This window comes from Coturnix japonica, unplaced genomic scaffold (genome assembly GCF_054131305.1).
Source record: "Coturnix japonica strain WE unplaced genomic scaffold, WE-NBRP24 Scf040, whole genome shotgun sequence".
Classification (NCBI taxonomy): Eukaryota; Metazoa; Chordata; class Aves; order Galliformes; family Phasianidae; genus Coturnix; species Coturnix japonica.
In genome coordinates this window covers 4,849,498-4,867,382 of record NW_028188943.1, presented here as the reverse complement: position 1 = coordinate 4,867,382, position 17,885 = coordinate 4,849,498, and the positions used below count along the sequence as shown (strand labels likewise).

At 45.3% G+C, this 17,885-nt stretch overlaps 1 long non-coding RNA gene across 2 annotated transcripts; it reads right to left on the bottom strand.

Annotated features, from left to right (window-relative positions):
- Window positions 1–476: 476 nt before the first annotated feature.
- LOC146753084 (uncharacterized) lies at window positions 477–17,670 on the bottom strand. 2 transcript variants are annotated; one of them, XR_014940335.1, is made up of 5 exons: window positions 17,623–17,670; window positions 16,473–16,632; window positions 6,106–6,257; window positions 3,833–3,912; window positions 477–962 (listed from the first exon to the last, which is right to left on the bottom strand). It is a non-coding gene; the product is annotated as an uncharacterized LOC146753084 (long non-coding RNA). The 2 variants fall into 2 exon arrangements; XR_014940336.1 differs by lacking the exon at window positions 477–962 and adding an exon at window positions 2,612–2,782.
- Window positions 17,671–17,885: the final 215 nt, after the last annotated feature.

The window sequence follows — 17,885 nt, the reverse complement described above, 5'->3', positions numbered from 1 at the left end:
TTAAGGAATGCAGTACTGTGTGCAGAACAGATCCCAAAAGTCACCAGGCAAGCATATTTTCAGGCACAAAATCTGATTCTTAACTGTATCTCTCTCTTAATAGATGTCAAGATGGCTGTCTTAAATCTGACAGACACGAGATCTAAATTTCTTCACAGCAAAGACCAAAATCAATAGTTAACCTGAGTGTAACCTCTCTGCTTGAAACCCATGTGCACTTAATTTAGGAATTACAAATTAATTAGTATGAATTATTATAATACAAATGATCAAAACACCATTTAGCATGAAGAACAAGCATAGCACAGGGCTTAAAAAAACAGCACAGCTTGTCAGTGAAGTATCACAAGGCTTGAACCATCCAATGCTTTTTTCCTGCACCAGGAGCTACATCATATTGTAGGTCTGCAAAAACCAACAGTGCAGGATCTTACTCCAGAATGTTGAGGGGTCTGAGCAAGGACAGACTTGCATCCTACATTTAGCATGAAATCACATCAGTTTAGAAGAATACTAACCGTGATCCGAAATTGTAGTAATTAAAGGAATAATGTCCAAATTTAATTATTGGGCCCCTCACACAAGTAAATGGAATTATCTTCAATGGTGTTCCAGTTACACTGCATAGCTGCAGCATTCATTGACTGGCACTGAGAGCAAATATCTGTGTACTTGTAAACGTGGCAGCATCTACTGCAGCTTTTTGGGGAATAAATTAGTGGGAGGAAGAAGTAACTTCCTTGGCTGTGCAGAATAGTATTGCCTTGGTGCAGAGCTTGTACCCCTTGAGCATCTTGGACAGGATCCCTGCGCTGCAGAAGGGCAATATTAGCTGCCCAAAGAGTCAGAATGATAGAGAAATCAGCAGCTCTTCTCAGCTCATAGGCTGGGCAATGGGGAAGAGGTTTGGTCTCACACACAAGGTCTTCAGGAGGGCTGTGGCAAAGCTGGGAGTGGGCTTCCTGTTGGCAAATCACAGTGCAAGCGTTAATTGCAAAACTGTCTATTTTAGGATTGTACACAGATTTTATTTGACAAGCCAAATTCTGACAGTTCACTCTTCATCAGCAGAGTTCCTGCTCTAAATTACCAAGTGCCAATGGCACTCAAGGTAAAGCAGTGCGATAGTAACCACAGATTGTTTGAAGGTCCTGCCTCACAACGTCTATTGAAAATTGAGCATATAGGGCAAGGAGAAAAAAAAAACTGCATCCGTAGGAATCATTTTGAGCTGACACAATGCACTGTTGTGGCTTTTTCCCTTCACAGCTTGCGTGCAGCAGTTCAGCTCGTTCTGTTTTCCCTACCAGCTGCTGTATGAACAGTGCCCCTGTCAGCAGGAAGTTACAAAGAAATGAATGAAGACTGATGATTAACGAAGAAAGAGGGTGAATATTAATCATGGAGTCAACATTTGATGGGAGCACTGATGGAATAGTGGTCCCACTGGAAGTTGTTAGGAGTTGATTTTTATGCCCCTGGGCAGTAGCTTTAAACCACGACTCATGATGGAAGAGAGGTAGCTCATAATGTTTTAAACAGGCCATGGTGGAAAACATACCTTCTCCCTCCCCTCCCCAGCTCCTCTCTTTTGTTGTGCTACAATGAGAACAGAGTTCCACCGTGCATCCTACATTTGCCCAGAGCACCCAAACTGTACAGATCAAACCCTTAAGCAGGCTCAAACAGGGACAGGACATTTCCATTTTTCCTTGCTGTTCTACCAGAAGTCTACAAAGTCGTCTGTGACAACACACTTCTATAGCGAAATAACTGAAGTATGAATTTTGGTTGTTTGCAACCTGATTCAAACCTCTTTGAAGGCAATAGGAGTCACAGCTCCACTACAGAGCAAAGCTCTCCTAACCTTGGCTGGAATTTCCTGTACCACACAAATTAATGAGCGTACTTGCAATCAATACTGCGTATGAAGTGCACAGCTGATACTCTCTTTCTTTGATATTATACAAAATCATTCATTATACCAGACCATTCATTTTTCTGATGAAAAAAAACAACTTGCAGATGCTGCCTTCAGGCAAGCTTCATCCACTTCCCAGACCCAACCACTGATCCAAAATGGAGATATCAAATACTGTTTGGATACTGCAGATTTACTGCACGCATCAACTTTAATTGGACAGTCAGAAAAGACTTGCAAAGTCACTCGAGTATGGCTGCAGCCCAAAACTGAAGTTAATGTGAGTTGGACGCACACCAGCATGCAGCTCTTCTAACAGTCCCATCATACAAAATAAGCTGTTACATGTGTTTTACAATTTCTCCTGCAAGTGTTTCAGGGGGTGTTTTGGAGGGGTGGAGAAACAGCAAGGAAGGAAGAGCTGATATCAAATGCTGTAATTCTGTTGAAGCTAACAGGATACTGATGTGTCACTACGACAGTTTTCCAATGTTTCTGTGGTCCTCATTAATCTGATCAGCACTCAGAAAGATGCAGAAATCTCTGCACATGGGCTCTTCCATGAACCCTGCTCTACAACTTAATCTGTGCCATAGGATGTTGTGTCCTCATTTGGCCATGCAAAAGCAAGTGTGTTATTGTCCAGAGAAAGTTCTGGATTTCAAAACACAGGCAGCTTTCCTATTGCCTTTCCTATTTCCTACTTGGAGCACAATGTCAGGCAGATGACAATAGAAACCTGATAGGGTTTGCATGCATTTTTCTGGAGATTTAGGCTGCGATCTCTTGCCATTCAGCAACTATTCATCTCCCAGAATGAAGTGACTGTTCACAGGATGGTTACAGTTCCACTTATGTGTCCTACAGGAAGAAGGACAAAGCCAGAAGTGTCCCTTTAATTTCAGCAACAGTAAAGACAGAAGGGAGCCACAGCACAACTACTCACAAAGAGTCTGAGATTCAACAGAGAAAGTCTTACAAGTGCACTGAGGCCATAAAGAGCTGAACAGTAGAAATCATTTAATCCTCAGTGCTGCATTTTATCCACAACATTGGCCCTTCAACAGCCCAGAACCCTTCAGGTGCATTTCCAGAGCTGATTACTGCTGTTCCAGGCAAGTAATCTGCAGACACGCAGGTGATTTGCTGGGAAGCTGTCTGCTGCTGCTGCTCTCAGACCCTGCTCCCTTTTTTGCCTTTCAGTTTCCAGAGCATCCTCTGTGCAATAAAAAACGCTTCGTGCTTCTCCTCTTGCTTTCACAGCAGCTGCTTACAGAAAGCCAGCAGTACAAGAGGCAGCAGACACAGAGGCAGCCTTTATTCTAATACTCTTGCAAAACTGGGTGCTACCTTGCAAAGGGTACAATGCATCGCAGCTCCCCTACATAAATAACTTTTTAATGCACCTGTCATTTCAGATGTCACACCAGAGACAAGGTCAGGCTCGGAGAGAAATCAGCCTGCTCCATCCTTGACCCGTCATTCATCATGGCATTTGTCCACAGCCAAGCAGCCCAGCTGGTTAACAGGGAAAAAAACCTTATCTGAGCTCTAAAAGGGTCCCATTTCTGATAGGAAGAACTTATTAATAATACTCTCTGGAAAGCAGCGGGAGTTCTGATGGACAGCTTTGCAGGGACATTTTTCAATAGAGAAGCTTAAAATCCTATATCTATGCACCAGATCAGCAGGCTGGAGGAGATGAGAGGTTAATTTTGCAGACAGCAAATGGTGACTGTTTGTAAGTTATTAGAGAGGGAAATATGCCTTCAGTGTTATGGGGATATACGAGCCTTGCCTTCACCTTTCCCCATGTATCATGCTGCGTGTCATCATAGGCACGTTAGCACGTTGTGCAGGTCCCCTCAAATCACCGGGCAATAATTAGCATTGCCAACTGCTGGTTCTTACCTCTTTTACAGGACCCAGCTCAGTTCTTAAAACACGCACCCCCTGAATTCACATTAACTTCAGGAAAAGATTCCTGGGTCCTGTGGAGTTAAGAATAAAAAGTATAAAAGCTTTAAAAATGGCAGCTTTATTCCTAATGCAGATAACTGCAGGCTTACGACAGCCTCAGAGGCTTCTGGCATTGGTGTGAGGGTTTGTGATTTGGGGGTGTGTGAGAGCAAGGAGAGAATGAGAAAAGGGAAAAGAGAAAGCAGGGGTAGATTCACAGTAGCTTAAAGAGCACTGACTGTGTGCTCGACAGCTCACTGACCTCGTTGGAGCGCCGAATGCAGGGCACAGGAGCCACATGGATTGGGTACGGACTCAGGCTGACCTCTGAAATCTGCACTCACAGCATTTTATGAGCTGATTGTTGTTAGACCCACAGACTAAGGCAGTTCATGGGCTCAAGAACACAGAAGCAAGTTCCCACGGCCTAAAGTTTCCAAATTGCATAGTAAAGGCTCATGTATGAGCAATTAAGCCATCGCAGGTCTAGAGTTTTCCACTTAGTTCAGCTTTATTTTGTTGCAAGCTGAATTAAACTGCTATATTACATTAGCAGATGTACCCCTAAGGAGCACTGCAGACCCTACCTACGGCTCAAAGAACAACACTGGGCTGGTTGGTGTCTGCTCTATCTATCTATCAGCTCTAGCATGGCTTCTGATATAGATATAGAAACTGTATTTTGAGATACAGCACGACCATCTTTACTTAATGTCTACTTAATCTCTACCATGTCTACTTAAGACACCTGGTATGGGGATGTCACCTGAACTGGTGTTGCTCATATGCCTTCTGTTCTCCTTACTTAAACAAATTCTCACCTTGCCAATGCAGTGCAGTTATTCAGACTACGGCTGGGATTTTCAGATCCCAAACTCCTCATGTATGGCGCTGGCTGTACATACAGTCTCCTTTGAAACCCAGGGCCATGCACAAAGCCCTGCCTCACTTTCAGCAGAGCCACCCTAGCCCTCCAGCTCTTGCTATCCTCAATCTTTCCCCATTCCTCAGCTCAGCTCCCATCATCGCTCTCCCTGTGCCGACTCAGCGTCTCCCTTAGAACTCATTTGTTTGCTCCGAAATGCTTTGCTTCCTCTGCTTTGTTTCCCTGGACCTAACATTTTTATTTGATTTTATTTTATTTGCCTCCTTTCTCCCTCCACAGGGTGACAGCTATTTTATCACCTACAACAAGAAATGCTGAGCCTGTTGTGCAGGCAAAACATTTGCAAAGGGGCAGGGGGTACACAGAAAGCAGTAGGAAATTGATAAGGGTTGTAAAGTAGCTTTATAAAAATGCCGACAAGCCTGCTCAGGGCACAGAGCACCTGCACCTCTGCCCCCGGCAGCGCTTCCTTCAGATGCTCCTATTGTTTTCATTACTATTTGTGACTTGATCATTAATAAATTACTATTACTTTTTTTTTTTTTTTTTTTTTCCTGTTGGCTCCAGCCACCAAGGGAGCCAGCAGGTGCACCACTTTTACAATTAGCCCTCTGTAATGCATGGTTGGCAAGAAAAGTTGTCCGCAAGCTGCAGACTTTACCAACTGCTCGATGGCAGCAACTAGAGGACAGTGTGCAGGAAAGCACCTTCATGTGGCAGCTCACACAGCCAGAGGGGTTCAGTCTCAAACTTGGGGTCCTGCTTGTGAAGGTGAGTGGTAGAGGCAGGGGAAGAATGTACACAGGCCATCTATGGGGTAATGAGATCACAGTAAGTCTTACTGAAACCATTATTTCCATCATCTAAGATACTGTCCTGGTTAGAGGCAGCAGTGCAACTCATTAAACAGGAATCTGACTGATTAAACTGTTTTGGTTTGAGGAGGGGAAGTTTAGCAGTGAAATCAGAAAGTTGCTTCTCTCCATCTGCAGATTGTGCTCACTCACAGGCAGGGCTCTGGCTTTTCAGATCAGTGCTGTTCTCTGCGTTTGTGTTGGTAAAATTATGGTTGTAACAAATTCCCTTTGTGATAGAATATCATTCCCTCAAATACCACCATCACTGCATTGTCCTGTCCAGCAGCAGCTAAGTGGCACAGGCTGGGTGTTGTTTCAGTTCAGCCACATCAGGGATTATCAGCACAAGGAGTGTGCAGAGCTGTTGTGTAGTTTTTCCCCCAAAAAAGACAGTGCAAAGCAGAAAGCATAAACCACTTGGTGATACCTATACAAGGCAAATGAAAAGTGAAAAATCCATTGCAAAGTAAATGACCACAGACCTCAGATCAGGCACGTAGCCAGCAATCCAGGGAAGCTGTGTATCTTTGTCTCTGAGACAGTTTTCTTCCAGTCCCAATGAACTCAGGTGTTTCACGTAGTTCTGATGGGAAAGCATGTTCCTCTCTTGGAGGAAGTCAGCTGGAACATGAAACTAATAAAGAAAGAGAAAAGAAAAAATATATATATTTAAGATGACATGCTGCTGAAAATCACCAGACTCAGAGCTTGCATTGAGCAGAGCAGGTTCCATTGATGCTGCTCTTCTGCCTTTGATAGCAGCTGTACAGGGTGCTCCAGAGAAGAACAAAGCAGCAACCCTGTGACAATCTGCCCCTTTTACTGCTGCAGGCACAGATCCAATCTGGGGACTGATTCATGCTTTGAATCATAAGATTAGAAGTCTTCTCCAGTATTTCCTTCCATAGAAGGAAATCGAACATCTCATAAGTGGCTTCCAAACAAGCATCCAGATTCCTTGCATCCTGCTAATGTGAACTGGACGTTAAACCAGCAGCCAAACAAAAAGACTGATTTGCTTTTCTCACACTACTTAATACCAGAATCAAAATGCATAAAATCAAAAACATTTCATAAGAACGTCTTCATTTGCAGACTCAAGTCACTATGAATTGATCATAACAAATACAGGAGACATTGAAAGCTCCTCTCCTGTGGCTCTCAAGGTCCAAACCTCTAATCTTGGTCACTGCATTTTCAGGCCACTGCAACCCAACAGGCACTTCTAAAAGAGCAGAAAAAAACCTAACAGGAGAATGCTGTCATGTCAATAGCTTTTCTAGTGAGTGTAATGAATGCAGACAACACAAGAGTACTTTGATAGAGGAATCCCATCTGTGTCTAACCAGTAAATCCATGCCGCGCAGTTTGCGTTCAGTGCAACCTGTTTCCTTCCTGAGAAAACAGAACACCAGGAGACTTTGAGGTAGAGAATTTAAGGCAGAACCAGTTGGTACAGCCTTATTCAGGATAAATATGAAAGCTCAAGGCAGATTCTCTTGCCCCTACTGTAATATATGCTATAAGTTAAGATCTACATGTATATCCAATCGCATTTGTGAAGGTAGGGAGGGGAAAAAAATCACCGTGTAGTTAGACACAATTAAATGAGTTACATAAAGGGCACATCTTTAAAAAAAAAAAGTCTGAAAACTTTGAAACTGAAGTGGAATGGAATAGCAGCATGAAATGTCAGAGCTGAGTTAAATCCCAGCTTCAGAATCAGTCCTCGATCCAGCCAGAATAGGTCACCCAGCCTTCATCCTGCCAAATTTACACTGTTTGTTGAAGTATGCAACTCAAAAAGTTAGAACCAAAAGTTATCCCTCTCCACTGCAGCTCAAACACACCATTCTCCCTACTGAAAAACTGCCAGCGTTTTATGTTTTCTCTTGTTCCCTTCCAGATTTATTCTTGCCATGCCCAGCTGTGAGCAGGGCAGTGAGCAGGGGGTCGGGGCTGTGCAGGCTTCATGGGGCAGCCCGGGCACTAGCTCCTGTATGCCTTGTGCAGACCCCATACCATGAAGCCATTAGAATTCCTCCTGCAAGCAGCATGCTGAGTCCCTTAGCTCCTTCCTTTCACTTGACCTGAACTATAGGTTCTGCTGGTTGTGAGCTCAATCACTGTCCTCCCCAGGTCTGCTATTAAACCTTGGCTCTAAGAAACCAAGAAATTAATCTCTGGTGCCCGACTTTTCGCAGCCCAGCGTGCTCTACAGCAGCTATGCACAACCTCTGATCCCCAACTGCACGGCCTCATCCATAAACAAAGGTACCTTGTGGAGACTGGTGAACCCAGCTGATCCCTCACTAATATCTCCTGGAGCAAGCAGAGCACAAAGCCTTTCAGCTTGGAAGTTTTGCATTCTCTTACTCTTGGATTAAGAAATAAAACAAATTAAACGAGACCCTCACATCCCTACGGTCTTCATTTTCTACAGCACACCCATTGCAACGGGTGAAAAGCATTGCTTTTGCCAGTTACCAGACAGAGTGTTAGTGGGTGAGACAATGCCATGCATCCCTCTGCACTGCAGACCCAGCGTGGCACTGGGGCAGCACAGTGAGGAACAAAGCCACTGTGCATTTGTTAATCTGTCATTCACACTGACAGCTGTGGGTACAGGCTGAGAGCCACGGGCAGGGGACAGCCACCAAACCACAGCCAGCAGCACTATCAGAGCAGAGCTGAAGCACTGGCACCTCAGGCCTGTCTGCAGTAATTTTCTTTTGCTGATAGTTACAAGAATCGCTGCAATATAAATTCCGCATGGAGTGCTGAGAAAGGAACGAGGCCCCGCTGCACCAAGCGCGGTGTTAGATAGGAAGAGATGACCATGTAAATAAATGGGGCACAAAGGAAGTATTTTTCCCAATTTTACAGGTGAGGAACCATGGCTAAAAGCCATAAATCAGTTTTATTGAGGGGATACAGGGTATTTACAGGAGAAATAAGAACTGAGCCTCAAATCCTTATCCACTGCTCAGTCCCATTTTGTTCCTTTTCTGCTTTGAGGGCCAACAAAGCCCACCAGAACCAACCTTCGTGTCTGCCCATACAGGATGAAAACTACCTGTGCTCCTCCAAACTACCCACCATTTGCATGGGCAGTTCACCTGCAATAAGCACTAACCCTGAGCACTGATGCAGGCTGCTTTGGCACAGCAAACTACTCACTGTGTGATCAACGCAGGCGAATATTTACTACCCCTTTATTTTTTTTTTCCTAAGTGCAAACAATAGAAGAGCTCCCTCCATTCTGCAGCGCTCTCTTCTCCATATAAGCCATTCAGCATTCACCAATGCAATATTTTGTCATTTCAATAATCACCAGTTTATCTTTCTCCATTTTCATGGTTTCTCTGGAGACCTCTCCCCTCTCACCAGGCATTAAAGCACAAGCGGTAGATTTGGCATTTGCCACAAGTAAGGAAACAAAAGCCTTCACGATAGGAGAGAAAGAAAGCATTGGGAACCCTGCTGGGACAGCTCCACTCCCATGTGCTTCTTTCTTCTCCAAGTTTCAGCCTCCCCTCTTGCTCTGAACCAACTGCTTATATGGCAGTGCTCTGACCCGAGGGTGCAGCGGCAGAAACAATAACCCAAGTTATACTTTTTTTCAAGTCAAACATCAATTGTGCTTACAAGGCAAAAATCAGCAGTCCCTTTTCCTTCTGCCTTTATACTCAGAAATTCCAGACAGAGAACTCACTGCCTTCCCTCGTCACCCCTGTACTGCACAGCGGTGCTTCTCGCAGTGGGGCTGCAGGTCTCCAGCAAAGACTGAATTCCAGCAATGAGATGCCAGCCTCAAAGGGCAGTTGCAAACCCAGAAGGGAAAAGAGACATGAGATCACCAGCAGAACTACTTGTGCAGTGCTGTGGTTTCACCACCTGAAGAGCAGCCCCTCAGTAAACTCATTCCTTTTGAGGTCTTTGTCCTACGAGTCTCCCTCCTTGTAGCTCCCAGCCAAAAGCGCATGGAGCCACGACTGTCTCCATTGCAGAACCACTGTCTGCAATATTCCCACTCAATAATCTTTGTCGCAGACTTGAGACTATTTTTGGAAGCTTTAAAAATATCTAAGGGGCACCTTTTCTTTTTATTCAGACACAGCATCTTTTTATGTTTAATAGAGATTTGAAGAAGAAGAAAAAAAAAAAATCTGCTTAGCATCAACATGCCTTTCTATTAAAAATAAAACAGCTGAGTAAGCAAGATGACTTGGACAGGAGAAAATTCTATTTATAGAAATGTTTACTATGGTTATCACAGGGCGATAGGGATGACTGTGAACCACAGGCTCTGCTGACAAGTGGTGATGAACCAGTCACAGGAGGAGGCCACACAACAGAGAAGGAATCAACAGCTTCCTAGGTCACACATAGATAGGGACATTGGTGTGTGTCCTGGAGCACGATAAGGATGAGCCCTGAAGGAACCCATGGAGGTTGTGGCAATCAAGGCCAGGCTGGATGTGGCTCTGGGCAGCCTGGTCTGGTGCTTGGCGACCCTGCACATAGCAGGGGGGTTAAAACTAGATGAGCATTTTGGGCCTTTTCAACCCCAGCCCATTCTGTGATTCTGTGAACACACTCAGAATCACCACATGCTCTTCTCCAAATTCAGAAAGCTCAGGAGCTGCAAGAAGGAGTATGAATTCCTGAATAATACTGCCTCTCTCTTGTATTTTAAGCAGCCAACTAACAGAAAACTATTTGTGCTGCTTTACCTGCAGGTATGGCTATGGCAGGGAAGGACAACTGAGGAGCTCTGCAAGGAACTCACTTTCTTGGGAGCATCCACTGTTCCTGTGCAGCAGACTAAGCCTTCTCCATTCTGCATCCAAAATTAGGGATGTCGGAGGAGAACTGAGTCAGATCAGTTGGATTCTCTTCCAGGCCCTGCCACCAGCTCACTATGTGACCTTGCACAAGTCACTTCATCTGTTTGTGCTGAAAGCGTCTCATCTGCAAAACTGTATTTACCTTTGTTAGAAAATGCACTCATTTATAGACATAGAACGATGAACATGAGCCAAATACTGCTGCCATCTTGCTCCTCCTGGCTCTCCATCTTTTTTTGACTGCATCATTAGGTGGTTTTCCCACCCTTAATAATCAGGGCTGCTTTTAATGGCCTGAGTGTTTTTTCTCCAGGTGTTTTTTTTAATGGCATCTATATAAGACAATCCAAGGAAACTACAGAATCATCTCTCCAATTTTCTCATAATGTCATTCTGCCAAAAACAACAGAAATATTTGCAAGCAGGTTGGATTCAGAGCCTTCCAGAAAGGTCCCCGTGTCTCACCTGCACCACCACGTCCCTCCTCTGCTGCTCAGGAGTTCTTACACACAGCCACATTGCTCTCCATGGAGTTCTTGAAATGGTCCTCCTATATTTCTCTGAAAAATGACCATTCCCTTAAAATACGGCACCTCCTCTCATGGCACACTGCGATGTGACTCAACAGCACCAGAGTCGCAACTCATATTTCCACAGGGTGCCAGCATCTCAGCATCAAAGTGCTGCTGGCTCTGGACTATCATCTGCGCTGTAATTAAACTGAATCCACTCCTTGGCTTTGCTTTATCCCTGAACAATACCAGCGTTTGAGTAATACATTCTCAGGGCACTAATACATCACCTGGGCGATCCCTGTCCATGATGTATTGGCGCAATACATCAGAGTGCACTCCCACTATAAGGATCTATGGGCATCATACATCAAGGTGAGGCTGAGTAGTGATGTATGGCTCAGAAGATGGTACCGTGCAGCAGTGGACCAGGCCAGGACGAAGAGGATAAAGGTTGGCATGGCCGTTAGCCGATTTCCCTGTGTTATAATGCTGGCACTGACCCAGCGTCTAACTTTAGCCCCTTATTTATTTATCCCAAAGCAACCTACCATTGGAAGCGCCTATCCTCGGATGCATCATTCTCACAGAGGTCTCAGGGGACTGCTGGTACACAATTAGCAGGAGTGTATTCTCAGCTTGATGTGGGGGGTTTTTAGCCCATTAACACTAATGGCAGCTGCAGCACCAGAGCTCCGTATATCACAGAAAACACGGACACATGCACACGCTTAGCTCTGTGCAAATCTCACCCATTCAAGAGGCACCTGAAGATTATTGGGAATAAAATAACCACAGAAAATTGATGGAAGCAACCACTTCATTGTTTTCCAATAATTACTTTCAAATATATAAAAATTAAACATATAAAACGTAGAAACACAAACCCACCCCAGCACACGGAGGCAAAGCCTTGGCCAGCCTGTAGGACATGAGGGGCATTGCAGAGCTCATAGCAAAGCATTGCTGGAATGCCTGAAGGCATTATCAGCTGGGGGAATGCTGCTTTAACCCACTGAGGCAGGAAGGAGGCAAAGAAGCATTTGCTGACAAAGTCCTTCCCTTCACCCCTCATTTTACAAACAGCAAAATAAAATTAAAGTATAGAGCAATATAAGCCTCAGTGGAGACAGTTGGAGATGTTTGCTCAGGAGAAAAATGGCAGAGAATAACCCTAAATGAGCCCCAAACACAGCTCTTAGTAAGAACCCAAGGGAGATGCCCTTGCCATGGCTATATGCCATGCATCACTGGAGCCTGCACCTGGGCACAGTCTTCCAGTGCTTTGGACAGCAATGTCCTGGGGAGCAAAGGTGGCTAAAACCAATCTCTGTGCTCCATACAGAGTCACTCGAGGTCTCACATAAAGCAGACTTATTGCCCCCATGAAAGAAATAATAGATCTAATAAAATACTTATATCCCGGCCAACATCTCTGCCCAGCCTGGTGAGCCCCCAGGGGCAGCGAGTGGACAAAGCCAACTTACAATGTGTCCTCCTATCCCTCCAGCCCTGCAGCATGCAGCTGCTGTTCCCAGAGACCACCACAAGGAGACCATCCTCACAACACACAGACGTGAGGCTGTCATGGCCAGGGCTGATGCAATTTGGGCACATCCCTCCCCTGCCCTGTCACCCAGCTGCCTGGTTGGCAGCACGTGAACCCATGCTTTGCATCTGCATGAAGAGTTCAAGGCTGGCAGTCCTTAATAATATAAGCACAGCTGCTTCCCTCCACAACTCCCCTCAAATCAAGCAGCCAAGATAGCTTTCTGAATGAACGAGCTATCTTAAGGCACTGAGTGAAATAATTTCTCAGATGCTCAATCTAGTTTTTGAAACAATCTGGAAATGACATTCACATTAATTACACACCACGTATCTGGAAAATGACAGCGCTACTGAGCTGACAGTGACAAGGAATCAGAAAATAGCTTGTGCAGGTGGAACAAGTCATGGACAAACCTTCGCGTCTATATGGAGGGGATGGACAGAGCTGTGAGGGGCAGCACTGCAGGTGCCTAGAGACCATTTGTGCAGCAGAGCCACAGTGAGCAGTGGGTGATTTCACCCTCCTGGCACTCACAGAGGGAACTTCAAGCAGTGTTTCCCCTTTAAAAACCAAGACAAGCTCTGCCTGGACAATCATTCATATTTGCTTACTCCTTGAGCTTTGGTGCAGTGATTGCTTGCTGGGCTAGGAGCCTCCCAGCCATGTCACAGACCAAGAGGAAAGTCAGAGGTCTTCCCTGGGCTGAGTCCTGAGCAAGTCAATGGGAAGTAAATATAAACCATAAGCACTGAAGTAAGTGAAAATAAACTGTTTGGTGCATGCTTATACAATGACAGAAGTCTTTGCAAATTCATAAAATGGAGAACATGAAAAGCAGCAAATCCTTTTTAAAACAGGAAGGAAGTCAGGTAGGTGAGCAGGAAAAACAGCCCAGTAGTTAATGTGCTAATGTAGGACCTGGAAAACCTGAGTTTACAGGCCTGCAGTGGGCCCATAAACTTCTACATGCTATCACTGAAACTGGAGAACCACACTCCATTACCCCCAAAACTCAGGAACTGCTTATAAGAACTTCAGGAATTGGGTTAAATCTCACCAAAAAGGGAAAACATGCCTGTTCGACGGAAGCCAACAGCAGAAGGCAGGAAAGCTCACATCACTTGAAACCACAGCTCGCAAGGAACCCAAACTGCCCAGGAGAACTGAGCCCACAGCTCCATGCAAGGTAACTGATCCGCTTCTCAGTGCACAAGAGAACAATACTCTGACCTTTAAGTAACAATTTTAGCTGTATCAAAAAACTGAAGTGACTTGAGAGCCATTTCTCTTGCTCCCTGGAATCATTTACAAGGGGATTTTTGCACCCAGGCAGAGCATGCAGGCAGGTGGCTGCACCCAGGAGCAGTCCATGCAGCCAGAGTTTGTCTTGGCAGGGAGCTGCTGGCTTCCTTTGCATACAGGGAGCAACCCGGTTCTGCTCAAGAACTGCCTGGTTTAGGAACACGCACCTCAGCAGGTTGGAGCCCTGCAGACAGGCTGCTTTCGTGAGAGAGGGCGTGAAAACAGATCAAAGTCTCAGAAGAAGTTTATTTTAAAGTATTTCCTACAGCCCGATCAGATTATGTTTTTAAAAGTTCAATTATCTTCTGATGAACTCAGCGGCCAAATTAGGAAACTAAATACAATTATTAAAGCATAAGAGAATAATTTCAGATCTGCTACAAGTGCCAATTCAAACTTAACAAGCCCACAGATCCTGGCAAGTAACTCCACACAGATCACTCAGCTTCATTTCAAACTAGAAGACCAGATGAATGCCTGGGATATGACTTACATTGATTCTCATGTTTTTAATCAAAACTTACACAGTCCTTTTAGCTGGCCAAACCCAGAACCAAGATTTTGTAGAAAGGTATTCAATTTCTCTATGGAATTGGGGGATTTGAGCAACCCCGTGCTGAGCTATCAAAGCAGTGCACAGAACTTACCTCCGGCGTGCAATGCAAAGCCTGAAAACTCGGAAGAAATATTTCACATAGTGCAGCATTTTGCAGAGCAATCTTTAATCCAGATGCTATCCCAGCAGCTGGGCTGATCTCCTCAACAACTTCAGTACAGTTCTGTTGTGGTCTTTTTTTCCTGAAGAGAACTTCTAAACTCACATCTTGTTGGCCAGTAATTCTGAATTCCCATTCACCAAGTGACCAGCAATGCACCCTGCCATTATACCATATAGCCATGCTCACTTGGGAGCATGGCAGCTGATGTCCCACAGCACACACACATTCATCAGAAGGGAGATGCCCACAGCTGAGGTTATCAAGAGTGGAAACTTCAGTACAGCTGAGGTTATCAAGAGTGGAAACTTCAGTATGCAACAGTGCTGCAGGTGAAGTTTCATCTGACACATTTAACCTTACATATTGTTGCATTTTCTCTCTTCCTGTAGGCAGCGTGGGCTCCTGGACATCACACATCAGTGGCACTAATGAGGAGAAGTGCTGACCACCAGTCAAGAGAAAACGATACCTAACACACCATCTCAGTCTGTAGATTACTGATACCATCATGTTTAAAGGGCAAAGGCCAAAAAGCACGAGCACAGGACCCTTGCCTTTAATAGGGTTGCCATATATACCCAAAACAAAACACACTTTTAAGCTGCCTGCATTTATAAACTCTTGAGGCCCATATTTGAAGGAAAGGGAAAACCTTCCATGCTGACAGCTCCTCCCAGCAAGTTACAGAAAGGAGGTATTTAGGGGAGAACATGAATTCCAGCCCCTGATGGAAAAACACACTCCTCTTGCAGCAATTTCTGTTGTTGTATTTTTGTATGGGGGTTAAAAAAGGTTTGATTTTGCAGTTTACCATGTTGAGGCCTCTCAGTGCTCGCTGTCAGAGGGTGCCGATTACCCAGCTTCATTCATCAAAGTGTCACTTTTCTGACAGCCATTAATAAATATACTGCCAGAGCCCCTCACACCTGGCAGCCATGGCACACTGCAACACACCGCTAACCTAATTTGCTAATTGCTGCTTTCCCCATTAATTTTAGTCCTGTCTTGTTTGGTGTTGATATGGAGGGAAAAAGAAAGAAGAGTGGGGAAAAAGAAGCAGGCAAGAAAGTAAGCTTTGGGAGTTTTCTGATTATTTCTTCACTTGTTCTTCCCCCTCCATCACCATTTACTTGGGGGTATCAGCTTCCTTTTTATCCTTGCCCTTTCTGAGAGGGCTGGCAGCAATGGCAATTTGGGCACTGTGGTGTGAGGGCTTAACAAGCTGCACACCATGTGTTACCCACATACAAGCCCAGACTCTGGCACTGTGTTTCTCTCAGCCCCCCACCCTGAGCTCCCAGCCTATGGCTGCACAACAGTGGGGCTTGGGGTGCTCTGTCCCCCAGACATCATCGGTCTCAGCACTTCACACCTGCCAAAATCCCTACTCTGTTAATTCAATTCCCATCCACTCTCAAGCGAACATCACTCAGTTCCATTAATCATATGATTTTTCTGATAAATATCCTCTTTAAGGCCCAGGTACAGACCAAGTCCTTTGTGACTAAGCTGGTCTGAAACGCAGGTCTCCAGCCGAGGTCAATTAAGACAAGGAGTACCAGACCCATCAAGCCTTCAGGCAGTGATGAATTATTGTTGCAGCACTAGTAAAAGTCTCCCTGCAGGACACTCACCAAGCTGTTGTACTTGGACCACACATTGGGGTCCATATGCTCCAAAGCTTTTCCTTGCCTGATTAGGTCTAGTGATGGCTGCCCGCACCCACTGCTCCAGCTCTGCCTCCCCTTCTCAGGAACAGTGCACAATCACTGGGGGCACAGAGGCTCCCTGGGCTCTGCACAGCCATCACTTGGCCACCAATGCTTGGTTAAGGACACAGACACCTGTGTTCTGCAGAGCTTTCCAGATCATTAATTCTTTTCTCCAATTAATGCAAGAAAAGGGTGCACTTACCCCACAGGTAAGGCCTGTGTGCATGCTCCTGTCCCCTCAGCCAGGCAGCTTGGGTCCATCTTTCTTGGTAAACAGAGCTTCCCACTGCCAAGACACTCAGACCACAACCACACAACATGAGGAATGGTCCTCTCAGTCTGGGACAGCATCCACTGCCAACCTGTGCCAAATACAAGAATTTTGGATGCTTCCTTAGCATTGGGAGGAAAGGAATGAAGGTGGCCAAGTTCCACCTTAAGTGGGTGATTGCAGTCTGCTAAACCCACAACAAATAACCGAGTCTCAAACACAATCCAAACACAGGGCATGTTTTAAAATTGCTTGCAACGAGACTCTAGTAGATATGAGCATGAGAGGTTTTGCTGCTTCTGAGCAGACTTTGGTGCAAAACACATGTTTTTCCCTAAAAGAAGCAGAAGGTTTAAACAGTTTTAAATTGGATAATACTACAAGAAGGCTCAGACTGTTTTGAAATGATGAGCTGGTAAGAAAACCCTTCTTTGAATCAGGATTACTACGATGATATTAGAGGATTAGCACAGGTCTGGGAGCAGGATTCAAGCAAACCTGCCAATTCTGGACATTGGACATTTTGACTGCCTTTGAACCCTTTAGCTATTCTGACAGTTAAAACTGTGCTGCCATGGCACAGCCCGGCTCCCAGCACTTACACCCACAGCTCTCCCTAAGCCACAGGTGAGATCTGTTTGTATTTCCTTTAGCACAGAAGGGCCAGGCTGGCACACACTCACCTTTATGGCTCGTTGCTACTCTGCCAGGAGCAGGACACACAGGCCAAGCCTTCCAGGAGCCTTATAAGTCAAACACACTGTCCTGTTCCAAGTGGAGTTAAACAGGCCCAGTAAAAAGTAACAGCACTTCAGCTTTTAGCCAAAAGCCTCCATTCACGGCCCTTTAAAGTTAAATTTACTGCCTCCATTTAGCAACATCCCTGTGAAACTCCCTCCTGGTTCAGAACAAAACCTCTGTGCAGTTCAGCTGCGCTGTGGCAAACAAAACATTTCATCCTAGGGATCCAGCCATGCATCTGTCTGCCTTTATTCACATCTCTGTGTCTCTTTATTCCCTTCGGTTTTCAACAGCTCCAAGCAACCAGATAGCACAGCTCGTCCTGCTCCCCACTGCTCACCTTTCTGCTATGGCTGAAGAGCTGATCACAAGGAGGAAAGCCACCAACACGTCTTTTTCCCCCTGTGACAGAAGTGGATGCAGCTTTATTGAGCTTCTTGGGCTGCGTCTTCCACCACAGGCAGATCAAGAAAAACTACACAGGGCAGAGAATGAGTAAAATGATCAATGCTCTGCCCTGGAGTATGATAACTCCCATTTTTCAGGAGTCAAGGTTAGCTCAGGGCTTCAGCTGCTCTGCAGGATCAGCCCTGCCCTTTGAAG